The sequence below is a fragment of the Erithacus rubecula genome (genome assembly GCF_903797595.1).
Source record: "Erithacus rubecula genome assembly, chromosome: 3".
In the NCBI taxonomy this organism is placed as follows: domain Eukaryota; kingdom Metazoa; phylum Chordata; class Aves; order Passeriformes; family Muscicapidae; genus Erithacus; species Erithacus rubecula.
The window spans coordinates 111,302,567-111,329,110 of NC_136689.1; the positions used below are offsets into that span (position 1 = coordinate 111,302,567).

The 26,544-nt window shown below is 40.1% G+C and overlaps 1 protein-coding gene across 3 annotated transcripts in view; it reads left to right on the plus strand.

Annotated features, from left to right (window-relative positions):
* Positions 1-26,544, plus strand: part of FAM110B (family with sequence similarity 110 member B) — a 107,898-nt gene that overhangs the window by 46,874 nt on the left and 34,480 nt on the right. Inside the window, exon 1 of one of the 3 annotated variants that reach the window (XM_079301550.1) lies at positions 2,895-3,156. The exons of the other annotated variants lie outside the window; for them this stretch is intronic. The gene's annotated coding sequence lies outside the window, so the exon portion shown is untranslated. Of the gene's footprint in view, positions 1-2,894; positions 3,157-26,544 lie in introns of those variants that run through there. 3 annotated transcript variants of the gene reach the window in all.

Sequence of the window (26,544 nt, forward strand, 5' to 3'; positions counted from 1 at the left end):
CTGTCACAGGTCCAGTGCCTTGTCCAGGTGCTCGTGTGCCATCACCACGGGCAGCAGGGCAGGCTGGTGGAGCTCTGCATTGTCCTCACATGGAGTTTTAGCCACCTGCCATTGCCAAATGTGGATTCTTGTGAATGGCCAATGACTCTGAATGTGCAGCCCCATACCTTCCTGACCCAGTATATCATCACAATGGTTAAAAGCAACTGTAAATATTGGCACTCTTCTGCCTGATCTGCACAGCTAAACACATAGGTTTAGTGAGTACTGATTCTGTTGCAGAGACAAATAGGTGTTTCTTAGAATGCACCTTCGCAGCTGTTTACAAGTTTGCAGCTGTTTGCAGCTGCTACCACGGTGTTTTAAAAAAGAAAACTCCTGGGATAAACACCCTGCTGCAATGGTATGTTGAGAGTGTGATGCCAGGGCAGCCCTTGCTGGGGCTGTGGCTGAATGTGCCTTTGGAGCCAGCAGCTGTAGGAAGAGGCAGAGGCTGGCTGCTGGGGAGCCTGCTGGAGCTGAACAGGGTGCTTGGGATCTGCTTGGGGAGCTGCTGGGCAGAGGGGGACACATGCAGGCTTAGCAGGTTGCATAGGAGAGAGCCAAAACTGAGAGTTCCATGGCAGCTGAAGCCTGGTGAATTCCTATTTCGGTTTTTTTTCGTCATTTTTTAAGTGTCATACATGCCTTGGTGGTTTGCGGATGGGGATTAGATTAAAGAAATTATTTTAGTCTCTTTGACTTTATTTCTTGTTTGTGTTTGTACATCTTTTCTTTTGCTTAGCAAATGTGAGCATTCCCGATAATCAGAGGACTAGGGTAAAGACTTTTATTGGTCTTACTCCCCTGCTGCTGCCTTTAAAAAATGTTGTTAGAAAAACATTTTGGATCTGATCATCAAATCGTTGTGCATCCCTTTCACATGCCTCTTGAACGCTTCCAATTAAGTTTTTAACCCCTGTATAACTGCTTCTCCTGCCTTTCTTCATTAAATACATAGTTTCCTGGTTTCAAGCAGTATGGTAGAGAAACTTGGAATATTCCACAGTATTTTAAAGAAGCAGTTTATAAAAATTGATGAGCTTTTTAGATGATGTAATCTAAAAGGAATGACTTAAAACAGCCTTCTTTTATCAAAACACAACTTAATATTGACTGAACATTGAATCAAGGAGCAAAATGTCACTATTCCTGCATATATTTTTTATTTCTAAGCATATATAGCTTTGAGAATATTATTCTTACATTGATGAAGTCTACTTCTAGCAAAGAACAACTCTTTATGAGCAATTTTCATTGGCAGATTAAGAAAGCTGACATAGCTATTTACATATTGCCAGTAAATATGGTCTTGCACAGTTACCACATTGAGCTCTTGTTCCATTATTAGAATTTTATATAGCACCACATAATAATTTTATACTGAAGTAAGTACAATAGCTAGAAACTGTTTATAGACAGCCTTTAATATCATGTTCTTGGATTGTGCCTGATATTGTGTGGTGCTGGCGATAAGAATGAAGAATTAGAAAAAATGCCAGTGTGGGCACAGTGGAATTCATTATTTCAGTGGGGCTCAAGATCTTGCTAGTGTAATGTTTATGGATATGGTTTATGTGTAACTTAGTGAAACATCTTAAAAGTGCATTGTAGTTTGTATGTGTATAATGCTGTAGCATTATGATGTTTTGTAATATCAGTCATGAAAAATGTACTGTATCTGACAAGAGAGAGTTGGCACCACAACTGGTTTTTTTGATAGGCTGTGTATTTCCACCTTGTCACTGCTGTTTGAAAACCTTTTGGTCAGTGTAGAGCTTTGGTGATTATATGAACCATGTAGGAACAGGAAACATCTGAAGAGTGTTTTTCTGTTTGTGCTAAACAGAGTGATGATTAATCAAAGTATACTACCAAGGAAGACTAAACAAGCTTCTGTATCTTTTTTCATAATTATTTACCTGATGTTGTAAAAGCTCCTGACATCTTTCAAGTACGCAATGTTCTCTTGGATCATAACATTCCTTTGTTAAATAAGCATAAGTAAGCGTGTAGAACTTAGTTGTATTAGTTCCCCATACCTCTAAGTAGTCTTTGCTCATGATTTGCCAAATGACTTAAGTTGTCTTGCATAATGGCAAAAATTTCCTTGGCATTTGCTCGCTAGCTCGTGAAAGCTTAGTTAGGGCTTTATGTGCCAATGCACACAGAAGCCCTCTGATCATCTGGGTGTCTGCCCACGGGTGAATGTAAAGGACAGAAGGGGTCCTGTTGACTTCTGTAGGGCTGCTGTGCACTGTATGTGGTGCCTGACTGATCTGAGGTCCACGCTGTAGACTGCACAGAACCCGAGATCTGCTCTGCACAGTGGTGCTGGCAATGCGTACACTCAGAGCAAGAATTCCTACTGGCAGAACCAGCAGCTTCATTGTATTGTCTCCTCGGAATAGACCTAGCAAAATGAGTGGTCAGCTTCTCAAAGGGCAGACATGAACAGATCCTTGTTTTCAGAGATGGAGACAAACCCTCAGCAGCAGCGGGCAGGGGCGGTGCGGCGATGGCAGTGCCGGGAATGGCAGTGGCGGCGGGTGGCAGTGCCGGGAATGGCAGTGCCGGCGGATGGGAATGCCGGCGGATGGCAGTGCCGGGAATGGCAGTGCCGGGGATGGCAGTGCCGGCGGGTGGCAGTGCCGGCGAGTGGCAGTGCCGGGGATGGCAGTGCCGGCGGATGGGAATGCCGGCGGGTGGCAGTGCCGGGGATGGCAGTGCCGGCGGATGGCAGTGCCGGCGGATGGCAGTGCCGGGGATGGCAGTGCCGGCGCCGCTGCCGCGAGGTGCGATGTGCGGGCTGTGCCTCAGCAGCCTGCGCTCGGCTATAATTAGATTAACAGCGCTGCCAGCCTGCGAGCCTCAGCGAGCATGTGCTGGATTCTGCATGTGCCTCCCGCTTATTGGCGGCCGGGGTTGCTGCCTGCCCCTTTGATAGGTTTCCCCAGTAATCTTTATGCTGCATTACAGACATAGATACAGCGGTACTGCGTGCATGCGACGGGAGAGGTGCTCAGCTCCGAGCGTAAAAGGGAGCCCACAGATGAAAGGCGCTGGGCTTTGTTGCAAAGCATCAGTACTTAAGGACTGCTAGCTGGGAGCAGAGAGGTCAGTGAAGGAGTTGTACTTGGTGGTAATTACTTTCAGGTCTTTATCTCTCCGGTAAAACAGTCATGCATGAAATGAATACTGTTAATCATGTCATCTGTTTAATGTGATCTTGCTTTCGTTAATATCACGTATACTCCGGTGGGAGAGCCATCAGATTCCAAAATGTATCGTTGGAGTGGGTTCAGTTCAAAAATAGAGTGGATTTATATGAGAATATTGCTTTCATTTGAAATTTTGAGCCTGTGCATGAGAGTGATTTTACTGGTTGCCTTTTGTTATGCTAATAGAAACATTTTTTGTTGCAATGTTTTCTGCCGAGCAATTGAATTAGAGCATTTAAAACTACTGGCATATGAAGATAAATCTGTAAATATTGATCAATTTAAAGAATAATTTTTTGAAGTATTCTTTAATATAATCACAGCAATAAATATCTTGATGGCTGTCTTGCAACAAGGTAGAGGGATGAGGAGTATTATGCTATTGTTCTTTCAACAAAGATGCTGGAGCCTTCATGTTTGGGTGGATTCTTTGTTTCATCTACTGGCTTTTATTTTAAGTGGCTTTCAAAATGAAACTGAAGCTATACAGCCTGGTAGATTTCAATATAACCTTTGCTTGCACATACACGTATTTTATATGTATTTGTTGTTCTCAAAGGCTGAATTTTGGCCCAAAGCCTTGTTTATTGTGAGAACTGCCTTCAGCAGTAGAAAGAAACAAGATATATTTTTGCCAATCTTTTAATCTGTGATTCTGAGACTATTACAGTATTTATCATAGCGTCATCTCATTTAAGTTTTTTTCATACTTGACCTACGCATCAGTTGATCACAACTTTTCCTATAAAAAGCATGCATGTTTAATGAGAACATTCTACAGTGAAAGCTGTTCAGAACAAAAGAAAGCAAGCATAAAGTATTTAAACTCAGTCTCATAATGTAGTCATGACTCATTTGAGGAGTTTTGATTATTAAGGCTGACTGGTGAGACTTCAGAGTTAATGCCCTTGTCTGTGTCAGACTCCAGAGCCCACATGAACTTGTATATTAAGTCACCAGTCATCTGGCTGGCTGGCTGCCACCATGCGTCCGAGGTACGAGTAGATTGTCTCAGCCAGGATCAGAAAGGTGTTAGGAACAGGAGCTATTTTGGTATTAGTCTTCATTCTTCCCTCTGTGCTTATCCTTGAAGAGGTTTTTTTTTCTACTGTATAAACCAAAGGAAAATTTAGGTTGTTCCCTTTTCAAGTATTTGGTGTTAAATTGTGTTACCTTCTGAGCAGATACCCTCAAATGTGAGCATTTATTCAGTTACCAACTTTATATGGCAGTGGGCACAGCAAAGACACATTCATTATTATTTGTGATTGTATATTCAAACAGAAGAGTATTTGGGAAGTTTAATCACAGCTGGCACATAACAATTTGAAGTTTTGCTAGTGACTAAGTTAACTTGGCATCTATTTTAGTCAAGAGCAAGTTGTTTTTCCATATTCCAGGAGCTGGTTTTGAAGTTGTTTTCTTTTAGGCAGCCTTGGAAAATGCCATTTTTGCATTGTGACAGTTAAGCCTGTGCAGGGAGGACTCAAGATGTGATGGCATGTTGTTTTTAAGCTGTTTCATATTCCCTCATTACCCCCAGTTAGCAACCAAAAGTGTTTTAAAGATGCTCTAAGCTGATTTATGCCTTCTGCCTTTTTTAACAGAGGCTCACCTCAAGTAATTTATCTGTTTTTATAACCTTTGAAACAGCATCCCATGGAGGAGTAACTGAGATCAACGTTAGTAATAATGAAATGTAGAAGGTAAATATCCTCAGCTGACTCATGTTTACCATATCCAGACAAATGGGTTTCCAAGAGAGGAGAGGCTGATCTTTTCTACTCTGTGTATTTGACTATTCTTATTTGTAGTCAACATAAAGTATGCCTGAAAAAACACTGTAAGAGTTGTCATCTTTTTGGTGGTGGATACAGGTAATACTACCACCCACTGGAACTAAAACAATGCTCCAGCAGCTGTTCAGGTGTGGATGTCTTTGCTCCAGAAAGAGCTGTGATGATCTGTGCAAGCATCACAAGAAAATGTGACAGAGTGAAACTAGAACTGGTGATACTGTAGTTTAACTTTGCAATAGCTTAACAGCAAGGAATATGTTACTTTATTGCTGCATTTTGTTACCTCATTTTTCTTCTCCTAAACTAAGAAAACAAATTGAAGCAACAGTTTGTGTGAATTACTCTCTAAAAAGTTGACATCCTTGTTGCTATAAGCATATTTTAACTATAACCAGTGTATTGCTCCAGGAAATTTAACACACTTCAGATTATTATCAATGAGATTTTGTATTCAAGCTTTGTCAGTGAGTTTCTTGATGTAGAAGATTTTAATTACTCTTTTGTTAGGAGATGTATGCGTAGCATGTTTGTTATGTGCCTCTGTGAACTGTTCTCATTTCTGATGTGTTGCCTTGTAGTAAATCTCCCAAGTCCTTTGTTATGTGAAAAGGAAACTTTTCTTTCCCAACAGGAATACAGTATGTATGTGTATATACATATGTATGGTAAAGGCACAAAAGCAGGTTGTGAAAATCATGATCTCAAGTGTTTAATTTATATATGCTGGTAAACATTTATAAATACATATTTAAATATAAATATGTATATTTTCTACCATATAAATCTAACATATGTTTGTGTAGAAAACACTTCCAATGTCATACCAGTATTCTCATCATAATCCAATAGCAATACTCTTGGAAGAGTTATGTTAGAAACACCAGATTTGGCTGCTGGCTGGAGATGGGATATATGTAGTAAACTGAGTGGCTGTAATAAACTGTGCTGCACTAGCTCTTCCCTATTAAGATATTATGTCCTTTTACTGCTATGCATATAAGTGAATTTGGTATTACTTAAACCCTTACCAAGTCTGAAGGGGAAAAATGATACTTAAGGTTAATGCTTTTTTTTTTTTTGTAGTCTGTTAGCAGCGAAAGAGATACTCCAGAAAAAGTCGTAAGGATTTAAAGTATTACCACAGTGTTTATTTTGCAGGATTTGTACTTACATGCCTTACAGTTTTTAAGTCTAGTAACAGCCCGTGATATATGCATATAGGTTTATATTAGAATGAGAAAAGTGACATTGTGCCCTAAAGCTCCTTTTTGCTTTTCCTCTGTTTTTGGAACTAACTCCAGTTATTACTTTGCTGATGAAATGACTGCTTAAATGGTTGAGACATTCAATAGTGCATCTATAAATGCTTATTATAACACTCTGAGAGTTCACAGGAAATCAATAGCCTGTTTTCTGTGTTTTGTTGAGTGAAGGTCATTTCATTCTTCTAATCTGAAGACTTTTGGGCTGGGTGGAGGTGCAGGATGAGCCCTCTCGGTGGAGATTCTCTCTGTGGGCACAGCACAGGATGCATCAGCTTGGGAAGGCCTTATTGTTGTGACATTCCTCCCACACTGATGCAGCAGCACTCTTTAATGGGCTCCAAAATGTTCCTTGTATGCAGACAGCTGTTGCTCCAGTTCAGGGACCTGTGTCCTCCCATGCCCTGGGACTTGGTTACAGGAGAACTTGTGGCAGGGAACATCTGCCCTGTCCTCCTTCCTCTCCTGCAAGGCTCTTTGCCTGGCACAAGTTACCCTGGGGACTAACCATGTGGAATTAGAAACTGGATGGATGAAATATGTCTTGCTTTGGGCAGCTGTGTGTCAGGCATTTGCAGTGTTAAGAGCAGAGTTGTGTTTGATAGTGCAGGAAGTGAAAGTGGCTCTTTTTTGCAGTTCTCACAATGGTACGGTGAATTAAAAGCAAAATGGATATTAATTTTTTACACTTAATCTCCTGTTATGATTAATTTAAATTGTTCTTAAATGTATTACCTGCAGTATTAAGTGTGACTTGGTAGATTAAATGCAGAGTACAGCCAGCAAATGGTAATCCTGGATGCTATTGTCTGCATAATCCTGGTAATGAGATTCCTGTCTTAATTTCACGTTGTCTTTCATGAATGTGCTTTGGCCACCTGTAGGCACAAATATTTGCTGCATCTTTCCATGAAGCACCTGGAGCTTCCAACCCCAATCCTCACTTTGTAAAAACATTATTTTTAGACATTAATTGTCCATTCCATAACAGATGTTATTTGGGTTTGTGCCCTGTTGTGTACCTGTTGCATACTTGTGTAGTATATTGGTTTATTAATTGAAACAATATTTACATTGATGATGATCCTGTGGCCGTCTACTTATTTGGCTACTTATCTGTTGGGTATTGTAATTTTACCATATCACCCATACCTTCCTGAATGTGTATAGTACAAAAACCCCAATTAATGGCAAAGAAGAATGTTAAATTCTTGCTTATCCTTTAAGAGATCTTAACATTGTGAAAGTTGGTAGACTAAACCAAAGGTTGTTCCTGATTTGGAAGTATACAGAAAAAATGCTGTAATAAAGTAGTGCAATGTGTCAGAAGACTTGTACATATTATTAGTGCTATTTAACTGGAGAGAAATGTGGACATCTAGATTTGCAGTGGTATGCACATTTTCACAAGTTTGTGAACCTTTATCCCTTTAATCTATTTAGGGTCATTTAGCATCCATGGATATAAGTGGTTTTTTAAAGGTCTGGTTTTGTATATAATGTTACTGAAGGAGAGACATTAATACAATGTGGTGTGTTGGCCTATAATACAAAAGCACAATATGATACAGTGGCTGTGCCAAAATGTTTCCTGCCTGTATAATCTAGGCAGAAAAAGGCTAGAGTGGAAGGGAGAAATGGAGACAATAAAGATGAATTATCTTTTATGTGACCACAAACTGTGGAGTTTCAAGGTAGATTGAACAGTCTGTGCTTTAGGATTATAAACCATCACTGCAAATTCTTTACAAAGAGTGAAAAATACAAGATCAGTGTAACAATTCCTGTCTGTATAAACGCTTACTGTACAAACTTCCCAGGGTAAGGATGATTTCCTTCTGTCTCAATGTCATAATTGTCATTGGGTATTTTGGGCATTGCAGTCATCTGGAAATGAGTGTGCAGCTTTGTATTTCTACTGTGACATTACAACAGCAGTCTAGTCAGAAGATGTATGAAGGACATGATAAATTATATCCCTTCCTCTTCCATTGCTGTTACATCACCCTCACTGTAATCCACAGTTCTGTGCCATGTGGTGTCCTCTGTTTTCCTTCACCATATTGTGGAGTGCAGAAGTTGCTGTTTTGGCCTCTAGCTCTTCAGGGACTGGGTAAAGTCTGGTAGGGGCTGTGTAATTGCTGTAACTTTTCTGTGAAACACGGGTACCATGGGGGGGTGCAGCAGAAGAGGACCTCTGAATATGATGATGTCATTATCCTCCAGTGTTTTGGTGATTCTTGTTTCTCTTCACCACAGTTCTTCTCTCCTCTCTCACCTTTCTAAATTTGTCTGCTCCATATTCCCATTTAAATACACTCTTCTGTTTTCCCCACTTTCTTCAGTCCTTCTTTCTGCCATTCAGTTTCTACCTGTCATTCAACCTTGTGCTCTTTGACATCTTTGCAGCCACCTCCCCCTTTTTTGGAGGTGGATATCTGTGCTGGTTTCAGCTGGGATATTTGTATTTCTTCCCATTGGCTGTATGGGGCAGTGTTTTGGATTTGTACTGAACACAGGCTGATAACACAGATGTTTTATTATCACTCAGCAGGGCTTGCACAGAACCAAGGCCTTTCCTGCTTCTCATGCTGCCATGCTGGTGAAGAGTCTGGGTTTGCATGGGAGGAGACACAGCCAGGACAGGTGACCTCAACTGACCAAGGGGATATTCCAGACCATGTGGCATATGAATCGGAGGGAAGGAGGAGGAAGGGTGGATGCTTGGAGTGATGGTGTTTGTCTTCCCAAGTCACTGCTATGTGATGGGGCCCTGTTCTCCCAGGTTCTGGCTGATCACCTGCCTGCCCATAGAAGCAGTGAAGTCATTCCTTGGTTTATTTTCCCTGTTTAACTGTCCTTATCTCCACCCATGAGTTTTCTAGCTCTTACCCTTCCTATTCTCTCCCTGATCCTGCTGTTTGGGAGAGTGAGCTTGTGGCTGCTGACTGGAGTTAAACCACAATAATATCCAAAAATATCATGTATGCAGAGGTTGCCAAGGGCAGCACACAGGTGAAGAATGTAAGATCTCTTACCAGAGATGCTTGATGTTTTAAGTTACTATGTATTCATTTTTTGGAGCAAGATGTCCTTGACTCCTGCTTGGAAAGCTCATTCTGACAAATACAAATTGTGCCCCTGACCTTTTCAAGTCTGACATATCTGCTTTTTTTCTCTCAGCCAGTTACCTCTTTACTGAAAGCAAACATCTCCGTTCATCTTCCTGTCATCTCTAGATCAGGCCTTTCTCCAGTGATTTGTGAGCTTTGCTGACCACTTTCTGCAAACAGGACTCCTTTCATGCCTTCATGCAGGCACCTCACAGCACAGGTGTGTTTCTGTGAGAGCTTGACCCAAGGAGCTGCTTCTGCTCCTCCTGCTCTTAGGAGGTGTCTCACACAGTTGCAGCACATTACTGATCTGAATTTTGACAGCTTGGCTGGTGCCTGCAGGACTCCAAGATGTGTGGGTACTTAACTGCCTTAAAGTCACATTTATTTTGCTCTTCTTCTTTTGCTGGCACTTGGCACGTTGGCTGCACTGGGTGCCTAAAGGATCCTGCCACAGGCTGTCCATTGGGAGGAGATTTTTCAGACTGATTTCATTAAATCCTCACAGAAAAACAGCCAAGCAGGTTATGCTCCTATCCTGTGCTAAATTATACTATTTGGGCTCTTCATCTGTAGTGACTTGTTGAGGTCTATGGTATGTGTAAGAAAACTGCTTTTTTACTATCTGATTTTGACCTCCCTAAAGAGACAGAGTTTTTGCAAGTATTTCCTCTTTCCTTATGCTTCAAAACAACTTATACTTTCGTATTTTATTTCAGTGTGAAGTACTGAAGCCTAAATTTGCAACTCTGAAGCCTAAATTTGCAGCAAAACCATGTCTATAACTAACTCTTAAAACACATCCATTCTTAGAAAACATTGCAGATACTAAATCCATCTGGTGTTGAATTATCATTGATTTTTTTTTTAGTTTTTTATAACTACTCTCACTTCTGGGTTTGTGTAAAATAGTCCTGGAAGCATTAGGATCCTTAGGATCCTACACAGAGCTTTCCCCCCCCACCCTGCTTTTCACTAAAATTAATTCTGGAATTGTTAGTCTGCAAAGGCTGACCTGGAACAGAGACTAGACAAAGCAAAAGGAATAAAATAGGTATTTATTGAAAGGATGCACTTTGGGCAGTGCAGAGCCCAGCTGGGGCTACACCCAAATCAAATCCTAGATGGTTTCCAGTCACAAGTTTTACTCTTTTATAAGTTTTGGTTCATCTACATATTAAGATTAATTGTCCAACCACAGCCCCAGATTATGAAGTCTCAACCCCATGGCTGACCCCTTTCCCTTTGCCATTATTTATGCTTTTTGGGTACCAGTTGTCCTTGATTTTCAAGCCAGAAAGGGATTGTTTTGTCTACCTACCCTGTGAAGAGAACTTACTAACACCTAACATGAAGTTTGAGTTACACACCAAGCAGCAAAGAATCTGAAAACTATAAGAGCTAAAACCCAAGGCATCATTTCCCCTCTTTAGCGGCTTGGCAAGGCTTTTACCTTGTCAAGTGTCTATTCTAAATATCTACTAATAATAGGTATTTATTAATATAAATATCTAATAATGGATAAGTATCTAATAACAGTGCATATCTAACAGTAAATATCTAATAATAGGTAAGTATCTAAGTAATTAACTAATAATGCTAAACAATAATGAATATTTAACAGTAGTAGTATCTTATACTGTTAGGTATCATGCAAAGAAATATAGTGATTATCATGAGCAGGCCTGTTCATGCACATGTTCTTCAGGTACAGAAGAGGAATCATTTAAAGCATGTTTTTGTTTGCATCAGTCTGTTTTTCCAGTTGTTTCAGGAGCAACAGCTTTCTTACAGACCAAGCAGCTGAGAATCTGAAAAATAGAAAAGCTAAAACCCAAGGCATCAAGTGTGTATCCGTACCTGATGGAGGGAGTAAAGAACATGGAGCCTTCTCAGTGGTTTCCCATGACAGAACAGGAAGCAATAGGCACTAAAATACAGGCAAATCCATTTAAATGTAAGCAAACCCTTTTATACTCAGGATGGTCAAATGCTGGCACAGGTTACCCCAAGAGGTGGTGAAGTCTTCATCCTTGGAGATTTTCATAACCCAACTGGGATGTGGTCCTGGGCAGCCTGTTCTAGCAGCCCTGATGTCAGCAAGGACTTGAACTAGACAGGCTCCAGAGGTGCCTTCCTGCCCCAGCTGTTCTGTGATTCTGTTACTAGAAGCCCTCAAACAGCAGACCAATCAGGCCTTGCAACTCTAGGCAAGTTATTATTTTTTTAATATTAATTCTGCAATCCAAATAGTTTAACATTTTATAGCTGAGTATATCCTAGGTATGAGTGTACACATGTACAGGTATGTATACACCTACCTATTTCTGTCTCCTAATGCCATTTCATACAGGCAACACATGCTTTGTGCAGTCATTGAGGTTTGTTTTTTCCCTCCCCATAATTATGCTATATCTGTATAGTAAGAAAAAATGCTGGATAAAATTGCTTTAAAGAAATATTTATTTTTAGTAGCTGATTTCTCTTGGGCACTACTTACACATAATTGCATCTTTGTTCCAGTGCACATTGGAATTGTCCAGGAGGAGATCTGGAGAAGAGAAAGCAGAGAGCAAAAGGCTCTGGGTCAGAACAGGGAGGTTCCCCCTCAGCTAGACTCCTCTTTCTTTAGAAGGTAGCTCCAAATTAAGCAGTAAACACAGGAAAACTGGTCTGAATTTATGTATCTATATACAGTACTCAATACTTTGGATTTTTTTCAAGTACTTTTTGAGTCCTACATGTGCATAATTATGGCTTTGCCAGTATTCAGCCCTATTTCTGCAGCCTACAGCTGTGTCTGGCTGTCTTATGGTGTTCTTGAAAACTAGAAAGCTGGATAGGGCTGACTGCTAAAATTACATGGAGTCTCTTGGCGTATGGATGATCCTGTGGGGTAGTGTTGGAGGAAGCTGTCTGGGAGCATCCCTTGTAGCATGAATTGGATATTTGTGGGGAAAAGGAGACACTTGCACAGTTCTTCATCATATCCCTTCAAAGTCATGAATCTTGCCTTGTAGTACTGACACATTTTCTTTCTCCTTTTCAACCCACATTAAAGTCAATTTCCCCCTTCTTTAAATGATGACCATTATGTTGTTTGGGGTTGAAGACATTTTCTTTGTTTATATCTTGGCCATGATAAATGACAAATTATTCAGGCTTGATGTTTTTTATATCAAGTTGAAAAAAACATTATTTTTCTTCCCATAAGCATTTGGGTTTTTGTTTAAGTAAATGGCAATGCCAAGTTCTCTCTTCCAACTCTTCATGGTCAAATATGGTGTGGGATTTAGTTTTTCCTGCTAGTTCATAGCTCTTGAAATAACTTCTTAGAAATACACTTGCAAAAATAACAACAGCCATAATAAAATCTGTTTTGAAGATGAAAGGAGCCAAACTCTGGTTTTGAGAGCTTGCTTAGCTTCATATTTAACATACCAGTTTCAATCACAGCCACTAGAAATTTTGGAACTTTCTTTTTTTGCTGTTGAATTTTCAAAAATTAATCTGATAAACCCTCTAATCCTTATGAACTGTACCATTTATTTTAGTGTAGCAGTTATGGCTTTTACACTTGAATAGATTACTTTCTTGGGTCAGTGCAGTTGTCTTTTGAAAATCATTTAGAGGTATCCACTGGTAGAGAAGTTGTCTTGTCAGGTATCACAAACATGCAGGAAGAGTGAATGGGTTTGCACTGACAGCTCCACTCTCCATACTCTGCTGTTTACCTCCTTGCCTCTGTGTTTTTAATCATCCCTTCCTCTCTCTGTCCCCCAGCCCTTTTCTTCCCAAATTTACAATGACCATGTTTCTTGTGATTTTTCAATTTCAAGGGCTGTTAGGCCATCTGAAGCAAGAAAAAGCCCCGTTCATACTTTAAAGCATGGAACTTGCTTTTCATTTCCTTTTCATGATATATCTGGAGGTGTTCACCTGTCTGATGTGACATTCTTCAGTAAAAGTGGGACCTGCCTCTAGCTGAAGCTGTCCTGTGAGTCAGAGGTTGGATCAGTGCTGCCAGCAGTGTGACTGGTGCCCTCTTAGCTGGTTCTGCCCTTCCAAACTCCAAGGGATGAGACAATGGAATTGCCAGAAATTCCTGTTCAGCTCCTTGGAGCATTTACATGGAAGGAGTTTATTTGGAAGTTTACTGGGTTTTCTTAAGGAACTTGGTATCAATCTTCAAAATGGGGTTGTCAATAGTGCCTTCAGCATGTACCAGGCTGTGAGTTTCCTGCTTTTCCTCACAGCTGGAAAGGAGTTTTCATAAAGTGTGGAGGTGTTGGATGGGCTCTATTTTTAGGATGTTTCTTCCTGAGGCCTTCCAGTTTGAGGATTCTGTCCCACCAAGCCCAGTGGTGATGAAACAACTGCAAGTCCCACCAAGGTAGACTTGCACCAGGGGTTTTTATGTAGAGCACTGTGACAGAGGTATGACTTCTTGAGATTTTGCTGTGTTTGGTTTCTTTCAGCCAGAAGTACTAATCAAAACCTTGCTCTTTACCCTGCACTACTCCACAGTGCCCTTGCTCTGCTAGGGAAAAATTTGGAAACTCAGAGTGTTTTTGTAAAGAGGGGAGAAAACCAGCTGTAGTGATGCCTTTGGGGACTTCATTTGAGTTTTGTCTTCAAAATGGAATTGTTTATTGCATTTAGAGAATAAGTAGCTAAGACTTAAGAACTAGGTGTATGAGGTTAATTTTTACTGCTGGTTTATTTCAATTTTTTACACTTGTGGGAGAAGTCGGGTGGCCCAGTTACTAATGCAGAACTGATACAGCCTCAAAAAAAGTAATTGCATTTTTCCTTCTCAAAGAGAAAAACCATACTAAGTATAATTTTGTTTCAGTCCCCATTGCATCTAGCATGATTTTAGCATAGTTTTGGAATCATAAGGGATTTCCTTATTTCACATAAGCTGTCACCTGAGGTGACTTGTACTTCCTTAAATGTACTCTCCCTTGAAACTTAAGTCCTTAAGTAGTCTGCATAAGTTTTTAATACTTGTGTTGCCTTTGATATAGTTAGATTAAAACTTTTATTTCTGTGTAGATGTGGGTTTTGTCTGTATAATTTTTAAGTGTATGAAAACAGGGTTAGCATTAATCTCCCCTCTAAGTTGTCCTCTGCTCAGCTGGAATCTTTAATTTGCTTTCAGAGCCTTTTAAACCCCCAAAGTGTCCTAATATTTCTTGTCAATAAAGGTCACTTGTGTAGGAAGTGTAATTTCTGTCAAGTTAGCCTGCTGAGAGCCTTGTGCCTTAAGGAGCCTTTGTGATGAACTTTCCAGACAAAGGAGCACTTATGGAGAAATTATGAAAGTGGTTTAAGGTAAAAATTCTGCAATCCACTTGACTTTTTCTTCCTGTCTTAAATATGTTAATATTTTATAATTATAATAATAATTATAATCATAATAAATGGAGATGTAAACAAAAGCAGTCATCACCCTATACCATAGCAGTGGAATAAAAACTGACCAGTCCTTCCTACCCCTATACCCCTATTTTATTTCTCCCAAGGCCCCCCCAAGCAGGGAATGGCCATATCTTGAGGATTTTCCCAGTGTGGCATATCTGAGATGCAGGCTGCTCTATCTGCCCATACTATGAAATCTGCCATCCATGTTTCTTACCATACTACTGAAATACTCTGTTGTCACTCTCCTGCCTGGATGAAAGCAGCCTTGTCCCACTTACATCAATTCTGGATACTGCTTGAAAGAGCATTTCCCAAAGCCTGTGGCTTTGATCACATCATCTGTCTTTACATGTTTTGCTGGTTCCTTCTTCTCTGTTGTACCCAATATTGAAACTCTTGGTAGGGTATCCTAACATTATCTGTCATCTTCCATTTATTACCAAAATTTTTGGTTTCTTGTCTCCATAATGCCATCCTAAGTCACCTTTTCTTTACACTTTCAAACAGTAGTCTTTGTGCTTTCCACCTGGTAAAAGGTGTTTTAAATAAATTCAGTGTGCTCCACTGTGTTCTTTTAATTTACATAGTATAACCCAGCAATCTTTGAAAATAAGTATTAGTAACATTTCAATTAAGACCTAGAAAAAGATCCTTTTCAGGAGGACCTGTGTTTGTGTTTGCATTGAGTCTGCAGAATCATATCTGTTGGGAAGAGTTTTTCTCTGCAGATGATAGGCAAAGGCTTGTAATGCAATAGAAACTGCTGTGGTGTCACTGATTACAGAGAACAAGTCTAGTCTAGTGGCATTTCTAGGTGAATGGATTTGTCTGCAATGAGAAATACCATCAGTTACAAAAGCAAATTGTCCTGGGAAGAAAGATGAAGTGTAACATTAATACAAGATAAAGGAAATCTTAAAGAATAATGAAACAAAATACAATTTGTTATGTAGCTCTTTGGTATTGAAGGTACAAAACAAACTCAGTATGTGTTTTTGTTTCCCAAAATGATTTCTGCATGTCTGGTGGCTGTGGGAGCAAAAGGAGACATGTCATTTGAGGGTTGCATTGTGGCCTGGCAGAGGGGATGCAGCCTACCTTCAGGAGCCAGGAATTGCAGTAATTATTGCACTTCTCTTCCACTGAGTGCTTTCTTTATGTACAAAACAGCAGCGATACGGTCAAACCCACGCCATGGTTCCCAGCATTAATTAACTCTTTAATACTGTCCTGGAAAACCAGTGGGGGTTTTATTGTTGTCCTTTCATGTTTGGTGGTGGGGTTTTTTAAAAGATGCCTGAAAGTCTTAAGGCCAGTTTTGTTTACCAGGTTATTCAACACTGTGCTGCATGCACTGGCTCTCAGTGGAGGCCACTGGCAATGCTACTGTGAGGTCACTTTGTTAGCAAAAAGAGAACAACCAAAGGGAAAAATAAACCACCCACCACCAAAGACCCCACAACCAAACCTACTTTTTGAGGCCTTTACCACTGTTTCTAGTGTTCACATAAAAACACCTGGAAGTGCAGAGCTATTAAAATCACTGGGGCACTGTTGAAAGAAATCAAAACAACTTCTGAACATTTACTGCTGCAAGATGTTTAGGTGAGATTGGCAAACAGCGCTTCTTTTAAGAAATCAGAAAGTAATATTTGTTTTTTTTATACTGAGAATTACAAGCATAAAGAATGTCATAGATCCCTTGGAGGTGCCAACTGAGTTGATTGTGAAATATCATCACAGACATCCACTTGGCAGCACCACACTTTCATAAGTGAAGGTCATTGGTGATGAATTAGGGCAGATAAGTTTTCAAAAAGCACTGGGTACTAGTTTAAAAGAGGGAGCAGACAGAGTAAAATTAAGGAATTTCCTAGTTTAAGGATTGAACTAAGTACAGGAAACAAGATGCACCTTGAAATTCAAATGGACTCTCAGCCTTTCTCTGTCTTAGAAATGTGTTGGCCTATTTCTTCTGGATTTACTACAGGGGCAACATTTGTTGAAGTTATTTTAGTGTAAAGGTAACACATGAGAGAAGTTCACAGTTGCCATTAAGGATCACAGAAAATGAACAAAACCACTGGGGCTGGACAGTTGTGGCCTGAACTGCAGTGGGGGAAGCTGGAAAAAGCAGAGATCCCTGAATGGCCCCTGGAGAGCTCAGCTCCAGGGTGGGATCCCCCTGACTGGGCTAAGCCAATCCTGTTCACACAGTGCCACTGCTGTCAGTGCAGAGAAACAGGCAGGTTGGGTATGGCTTCTCCAACCAGCTTGGGTGGTAAGGTGCTCCTTCTCTCTGCCAGCTGTGGAAGGGATGGGATACATGGCATTTGTGTGACTGCAGCTTGTTGGCTGCATTGCTGTACTTGGACAAGCCATTTCTGAATCTAACTCCTGTTGTGGTTACAAATGGTTTCATTTCCAGCATAAATTTTTACTTTTGGTTAACAGCATTTCCTATACTGATAACGTCAAACTTGTTGCACTACATTGTGATATGGGGTTTTTGTTTTCCCCTCCATATGTACTCTTCTGTGAAGAGAAGCATTTTTAAAAAAATAAAATGTTTTTTCCAGCATAGTTGATATAGATTGTATGCATCTAGTGGCAGTTTACAGAAGAGTGGTAGAAGAATTTTTGTTCCACGTTAAAGTCTGTCTGTCCTCACATACATATATCTATATTTATCTATATATATATCTGTATTTATCTATATATAAAGTTTTAAAATCTGAAAACATTTGGCATGGCAATGGAGTGTGATCACAAAGGCCAAATGTTTTGTGCAATTTGGCCAGTGCTTCCCACCAAAACTGATAAGAGGTGTGGGAATTGCCTGCAGTGGTCACTGCCTATGCATTCCATGGCTTGGGAAGAAACCTGGTCTCTACCACAGGAGGGCAAGTTCAGGGACAGCTTTTCAATCTCAATTGCTTTTTAAGGCAGTGGTGGTTTATATGTGTGTGGTAACTGAGGAAAGGGTGTAGCTGGCATCTTTGCAATTAAAAATCTCCTCACCAGCACATGGCTGCTTTGCTGTGCCTCTCTGTGGTTCTGGGGGTTTGGAAGGTGTAAGAAAGCAGCAGCTGGAGCCAGGTTTGGAAGATGAATAGGACATGCTGCTGTTGGGGCTGGGGCCATCCTGGGCTGAGCTGGTGTGTTCCTGATGCACCTGGCAGCGTGTTGAGAGGTGGGTGTGCCATTGACTGAAATCTCTTGAGGTTTGCTAGTAGTTGCTAAGCAACTGCAAAAAACTTCAAATCGGGATTTTTTTTTTTTTTTTCCTTACCCGTGGACTGTTTTTGCAGCAGGTGGAAGAGAGGGAAAGTGAGGAGCACTGTGGGGTGGCTGTCCAGAAGCCCCTCTCCTTCCTTCCACATGTCACAGCCAAGGTGATGGAGAAGGACCCAATCGTGTACTGTGCTCCCCTTGCAAATTCACAACTCTTTCACGCTGGTACAGCAATTTCATTTCTTTTGCCATGTACATAAATACTGCTCTCGACAAGAAAAGATGCTGTATTTTAAACATTGCTCTGAAAATCAGTGGAATTTTCCAGTAAAACTTCAGTGTTTTAAGGAACATAGTTGTGCAGCAAAAGAGCATAACACGAGAGGCATGAGGATGATGAAGATCCAGAAGTGCTCTCCACCCTCAGAGGACAAGTATATTCAGCCTAGTCATCATTGAAAATAACCTGAAGTTTTGCGTGACCCCATCAGTTTGCACACTATAAAAACAACCAGGTGCATGGATTGTTTTAGCAGTTGGCATCCCATCTATTAAGTCATAAGTTCTACAATTGGTATTTCAAATTTTTCCCTATAAATGATGTCTTACGTGTAAGGATTATGTTCAAGTGATTACAGCTTGAAATTGGCTGGTGTCTCATGCATTTTTATTACTAAAATACAATGTCCTCGTTGCAGTAGCTTAGTTTTGGTATTTGATTTGTTTTCAAGCACCTTACTTTTACAAGTCGTGTATTGTTTTTTGGCAGAAAGGCAGCTGCTTGGCATTCAGAGCCACTAGTTTGCAGTAACAGTTGTTGGTTTTGGTCCTTATTGGTTTTCTTTCCAATTAAGATACAGCTGTTATGACTTCTGGAATGAGGGAGGATTATTTTATCTAATGATGTGAATAGGAAAATCCTAAAGTAAGGATCTGTCCTTCAAAACAGCTGGGAAAAGACCAGGTTGTGAGTCCTCAATGTTTAGTGAGAAGTACCTCAGGCTGTGATTTTTGTGACAAACTGCATAAAAAGATCTGGTGTTTCTTTTCTCATGTAAATGGAAGGGAATTAATGATTCGGAGAAGATTATCCTAAAGGATTTTTCACACTGCATCTTTTACAACATAATAGGGGAATGTACAATTGCTAATGCCTTTGCACTTGGTTTTTTTTGGTGGCATTTGGAGCACTTGCACATACAGTGCTTTTGTACTTTTGAGGGAGTAGAAATAAGATTGTGGTATTTTTAACTTTTTTGCTCAGGTGTGTGTTCAGTGCTGTATATGAAAAATCCCTGAGCCACTTTTTGTTTTAGTTGCAGCCTAAAAGCTGTAATCAGCAGAAGAGGAAGCCACACACACAAATCATTGCAGTGTATTGCAGACTGGACAATTCTGTTAAACCAGCCATTTAAAGTTAGGAAGTCCAGCAGGCTGAAGGTGGTCAATGATTTTACCTTTATGTGTAATTTCACTTTGGTGGCTCATTCATGCATTTTTGTTTTTTGAAAAGATTGTAGTACACTCTTTCACCAAGCTTCACCCATACAATGGAAAGTCACTCATACCTAGTATGTGCACCCACACTGGGAATCACACAAGTTAAACTGTTGCACTGTATATACATATATGGAGAGATTTTTGTATGTATATATGCCATTACACACACACACACATATATATATATATAGTGTATTTTGACTGTTGTTCTCCTTTGTATCTTCCAGATGTGATTTTTTTGGAAAGCTGGGGGTTGAGTGAGTTGGGAATCCCATGGTACTCTCTTCTTTACTGTTGTTTTATGGGGCAAAGGAAGATGAGGAGCAATTGTGGGCTCTTATTTGTCTTCTTGGAAGGATTTGCATTGTGTCTTTGAACACTGGTTCTTCCTTTTCCTCCAGCTTTCTGAAAGGAATATAAATTATAGGAAGTTGTTTTAGTAGATTAGTCAAATATGCTTAGGCATTATCTCTCAACGATAAGTGGCAGTATCATCCAGTAAAATTAAAACTACCCAGCCAGACCAAAAGTAGGGAAGTTGGATATTTGATATATTCTCACACTAATAAAAGTAAACATTCTTATTAATTTTCATAACAAGAGTGTATCTAACTTGACAAATTATTGAGCTGAGAAATTGACTTAGAATGTCAGTGCTATTGGCAAGTGATATTGTAAACCAGTACATCAAGCTCTTATTGACACAACCATAAATCAATGACTTTTATTTTCCTCTTACATTTCAACACAAGAATCAGAAATAAGTTCATATAATCTCAATAACTTCTTAATTTTTCTTTTTATGACAGCAAGACCATAGGAATGCTCCTATAGGTTGTTACAGCAGACTTATGATACAAAAAGCATGTTTTTAGATACTATCTCTTAATAGAAAAGATCCAAGAACAAGTCTTCAGGATTTTAATTCAAATACTTGATGCTGTTTGAATAAAGACCATTGCATGAAAACTTGCTGGATGGATGTGGCTCCTTGTCCACATGGGATCCTGTGGCCCTTGTTGGTAAGGGCTGGCTGTACAGAGAGTATTTATTCTGGGGTTGAAGGTATTCTTTTGGGGATACAAGGAAACTCATGTGTTTAACAAATTTGTGTGAATGTAGCACAGATACTCTGGTCTGTGTGGATGTGATGACCGTGAAGATGATGCCTTTTGAACACTGAACTTTACATGGGAATGTTTTTAATTTGAGTATTCTCAGTTTGAAGATTGTCTGATCAAGGATGGCAGGTTGACTTTTAGGGCATCCAGTGCCATTTAACATTCCCCAGGGTATCAGAAACAGCATGTTGGTCAGGATCCTGGTGTGTAAGAAGCTCTGAGAGTGAGATGTTGTTGTGTTTTAAATAGTGTTGTGACAAGGAAAGAATGTCTTCTATTGTGAGCAGTCTGCAAAAGTAAAACCAGAGGTGGAATGTTAAAACTTTTTATACCTGGAAACTGAAACTACAACTGCCCTTAGCAAGTCCTAAGAGTTGATTTTTCTGCTGGTGGCGGTGATTCTATTTTTGTTATTTATTCCTGCATGATAAACAAAACAAATTCTTAACAATATTTTAAAAAGGTGTAGGAGTAGTAAAAATAATCATAAATAGTTAAAAAAACCAGATACAAACAAAGGAAAAACCCCAACCCTCCAAAACTGAAAAAGCAAGAGTTTTTATAACTTGCTTGGTCACTAACTCGATTATAGTGGCTGTATAAAAAGTGGCCCATTTTGGTAGTACATTATGTTACCATGGTAACATTGACATACTAATTTAGAAACCCTTCAGGCTACCTCTGAGAACATGACCATTGCACTAGTACACCAAAACATGAAAAGACTTATTGTGAATGTAGCTGCTAAATGTTTAGGATGAACCCACTAGACACGTGGACTTTTTACCATCCTGAAATTTCTATCAGAATCCACATTTGCTTATGGTGTTAAAAATATCTGAACCAGATTTATCTTAATGCTTTTGCAGTGTTTCTTATTAAATCCTTTTGCTTTCTTCTTGGAATTGGACTTTGGGGTACCATTGTGAAGACCAAGTTAGGTGCAGCTCCTTAATCCCCCAGCTGCAGGAAAGTGTTATTAGGGGTATTTGCTTCATTCTCCTGGTACTTGGACTGTAAATAGCACTTTGAGTCCTGGGTGCTGACAGGTCCTGCATCATCTTACTTGTGTGTGGTCACAGATTTTTTTCCAGTGGCATTGAATTGTGTCAGCTGGACTAGTGAATTTACTACCATTTCATTTCTGTTTATTTGAAAAAGAATAGTTCTGTTGAAGTGCTGTGTAACTAGTACTATGATACTCAATTTATAAACAACCAAAAAAACTTGCCAAGAGTAGGGAGCATGCCTGTTACACTTTGTGTCATGAGTAACTTCCTATGTGGTAGAGAAATTTGTAGGCTCAGTTCCTTGAACCTGTTCTCATAACACCCTCAAAGGCTGCCATGAGCCCTTGTTTCTGGCTGAAGTTGGCAAAAACTGGATGTGTGTGGGGTTAGCAAGTCCTGTACATGCCTGGGGTGCTGCTAAGTTATGGTCTTTTTCATTTCAGGGGATTTTTGGCAACAACTCTTCACTCTCAGTAAAAGGTACCATGTTTTTTTTCATATCAATATATACATGTACACTACTGGATTTGTCACTTTACCTAACTCAATTAAGAAAAATAAATCTTAACGTGGGAAATAAGCATTATTTGTTAGATCTCAGTTGAACTGATTCTGCAATCTGAGGAAGACTTTTATCTGAAAATAAGTGACAAAAAGATTGAAATATCAAGAAATACAGTTAAAACAACAAGAAGACTGTTAAGCAACAGTCTTCTTTACTGAGTCTGCTTTGGAGCAACTTGGTGTACTTCTTGTCTCATGATAATTTGTTTAATCCTTTTTTTGGGAGTGGAGGTAGGTTTTAATCTTAATGTTTAAGTGGTACTAAATTGACAGATCTGGAAATCAACGGGCAGGATTAGGTTGTAACACCAGCTTGGGCAAAATGAGGGTGTTCTAAATTCTGAGCTTTTATTAAAATAAAAAAAGGGAAAAAAGTAAAAGGCATTTTGAGCCCTTCTGGTCACAAGGATTGCTGTTAAATCTGTGAGCAGAATGCAGCTGGCACATTCTGAGGTGTCCCTGTACTATGGAGATGCTTCATGTGCCATACCAGCCCAAAGGGTGTTGGCTCTGAAGCAGAACAGCTTCAGCCTGTGTCTCAGGGCTGCTCTACCTTCTGATCTGAACATGCAGTCCTGTGTGCAGGGTTGCTCTACAGCTCGAGGGGAGAAACACTCCAAACCAAAACAAGGCCAAGATTTCAGGTTTTCCCATCACAATTAAAGCTGTGCAGGTATGAAGTTATAGGCAGTAACCAGTGCTGCGAGCAGGGCATGTCATATGCATTTAGCAAAGTTATTAAAGTTAAGATTTTTAAAGAAAAACTGAACTAAGCTAAAGGAAATCATGCATGTTTCTCACAGTTATGAATCTATTGGCAATTGAGCCAGGCTACAAACTGTGCTTTTCTTCCCTGTCTTCCCTACCTCCTTTTGAGGAGACGACATCATTTTTATCCTGGACCACTTCTTTATCTTGATTTTGCTGCCTCTCTACAAACAGTTGCACCAGTGTAACCCAAAGGTTTTTCAGAGGAGAGAGAAAGGTCTTGCTGCCACACCAGAGACAGGCAAAGCCATGCTCCCAGGGGAGTTCAGATCCCAGCAGCCTTATTTGATTGCAGAGGGTGCCTGCAGCCACCCATCCTCATCACCAAGCCTCTCTTCCTGGCAGCCTGACCCTGCCCAGACACACAGTCTGCAGCATCCTAGTGATGTGCTGGTGGGCCAAAATAGCCTCATTTTAGGTCAGAGAGGTAACTTACAGTGCTGGAATGGTACCTAAGGAAGCTGGTCTCAGTCTGGGAAGGGCTCCTGACCAGATCTCAGGGTGAGGTTGGAGCACAGATCCATGGGACCCTTCCAAGGACACTGGATGTAGGATAGGAAGGAGCACTGGTGGGGATGGAGTGGGTGGGAACTCAGCCTCCTCTCATCAGTGTGAGTGAAAGGTGGATCATGTCCTAGGGCTGGGTTTTTGTGCTGGGTGGAGAGTGCAAGCTGGAGCTGCTGAGATCACAGCTGTGTGTTCCAGCCTGGCTCTGCTCCCCCTTCCCTTCAGCCTCCTGGCCCAGCCAGAGGCCATGGCATGGGGGAGCGTGTGGCAGCTCGTGCTGCTGAGTTATCCCAGCTGTGCTTCAGCTGCTCCCTTTCCTCTGCAAGAGTAAATAAATATTTAGAGTTTGAATTACATTATCTAGCAAGAACCATTTCCTTTTTTCATGTGGTATTTTCATGTGTTTTGCTCCTTAGAGCTCACTAGCAGCAGCAATGACATTGGGGAATTATTTAGAGAGAAAAAAAAATTGTAAGCCTGTCTGGATTTGCCTACTAAAAAAAACCACTTTGACAACAGTCATTTAGTTTAAGAATTTGTGTCCAGCTTGAGCATCCCGTTTAGTTTGTCTGGTTCCATATCCCTTTGCTACTAAATGTTTTTTAATAGATGTTTGAGAGGCTTTTCCCATCTCCACTAGCTAGAGAATCAGTATCCTATAGTTTTTCAAGATTGAAATAGATTAGGATGATTTTTTTCTAACCATAATCTATCTGATTTTAGAGGACTTGGTGGTGGGGGGTAAAGTGCAGTGGTGGTAGTTTCCTTCTTTTTTTCATTTATTTCTGTGTTGAGTAATTTGTTTGGGTTTGGGGTTTTTTTTGTTTGGGTTGTGTTTTTTGTTTGGGAGGGTTTTGGAAGGTTAGTTATTTTATTTGCTTGTCTTATTTTGTTTTCTCTGAGCACTATTTGCCTGTTTGCCAGATGAGGAGACTGATGCAGGGAGGCAAAGTTGAGTCCCTCCAACAGCATCAGCCCCCCACTGCCATGCTGCAGTACAGAATGTGAAAGCAGAGCCTGTTCTGTTTCTTTGCAAATCCAAACATCTGCTTTCAGCATCCTGGTACAGGCTGTGGGCCAGTTTGTGTCCTCTCCTCATTCCTTCACCTGGAGGGAAGTTGAGTGCGTCACCACTGAGCTCTTGGGGATGTGCCTTCCCACAAAGGTGGGGTGCTCTTACCCACAGCACCTGTGCCAGCATCCTGTTGGACACTTCAGTTTTGTGCTAGTGCAGTACAGACTGGCTGGATTTATAGGAGAGTGTTCCAGGCTTCTTTTCCAAGCATGTTGTATGGATTTTGTTGTTGTTGTTGTTGCATGCTCTTTTTCATAAGGTGCATGGTTTGTCCTCGCTCCAGGGTTATTTTTGTTTGGTTTATCCTATCTTCCCTGAACACTTTAGAAGTTGTTACTTCTTTGTGCACTCAGCAATGCTCCCCATCAGGAAAGAGGTGGCTTTCAGGGCTGGTCATTCAATTTTTGTTCCCAGTTCCAAGCTTTTGTTTGCCTATACATTAATATTTGCCATGCCTGATGAGCCTGGGCTTTGCTCCTGGTGTCAGTGACACAAGTTGCACGTTTTTTCACAGTCTAGCAAAGGGATAGACAGACAACAGAGCTGTTGTCACAACTGGAATTAACATGCCATATGGTCCCTACATCACCTTTCTTTTCTATATTTGTCTACTGCAGAAAAATTATTGAAAATTGATGTCCATTTTCAAACTCAAGTTGCAATACAAACTGTTTATTTTTCTTCCCCAGCTTCCTGCATTTTGTTTGCAGAGGCACTGTTGTTCTTAGACTAGCAAATAAAAACTCCTCAGTTGCTAAAAATAATCTAGCTGTAGCTCTATAAATAATTATTTTCTGCAATTTCTTATTTTTAAGCAGAAGTGTTATTTAGTATTCCCAGTAAGTGGGCATCTCTGTCATGTCTGTTTTTCTCTAATACAGCAATATGATCTCTGATCCATGGGTCTGATGTCTTCTCCTCAGTTTGCAGCTTCCCATTGCTTTATTAAAGAAGTCAGTCCAAGCTTATATAACTTTAATTCTGGGTAATCAGGTTTTTTTTTCCTTCAAAATAGATTCTATTTCATTTCTGCCAGTATTTTAGGACTTCCAGTCAAAATTACTCCAGCAAAATAATCTGATAGTGAGTGTGATAAAACGGGATTTATCTGTGTGTTTCTCCAGAAACTTTGTCCTGCTTTGTCTCTCCAAAAGGCTTTATTTTTGTCCATTCTAAACTAAACTGATCATATGAGGAGGATTCAGATGCACTATGAATGACATTTGAATTATGGAGAACTGAAAATACATGTCTGGACAAATATTCAAAGTTCAAAAGAACCTAAAGAGGTCAGAAACATAAAACAAAATGCAAAACTGCAATTAACTTTACAGAAGTGTATCCCAAGTGAAACTAATGCATGTTGTGGAGAGACTTCAAAAAGGGTTATGCCATAAAATACTTGGGAATAATACCAGGAAGGGTCTGAAATACAGTGGGAGGGAGCCTCACAATGGTTGGCCATATAAAGATGCCCAATTCAGGGGGGAGTAGTGGCTCTGAAGGTTTGATTCTGACCCCATTGAAATACAAAAGAAAATTCGATATAGCTGACGTAAGAAAAACCAAGAATTAACAGAGAAAAATGTAAAAATATTCATTTTTTAGCTACATATATCCAGAGAATGGTCTGCTACAGTAACTGGGAAAAGGCTCTACCACCTGTGGTTTCTAGTTCTAGATCTTACAAACCATTAGCTAAGAGATGGTAGAGAATAATCTTCAATTGGCAGGACTGGATAAAGGATCAGTCTCTTTTTCTAACAATTTCTAGTTGCTTATTAGTCTTTTAGATGTGTGAAAATTGCAAGGACAATGCCTGTCTCTGATTCTCCTGCAAATCTCCCAACAGTGAAAAAAAAATTGTACCCTGTGAATGAACTTTACTGTTTCTCAAAAAACCT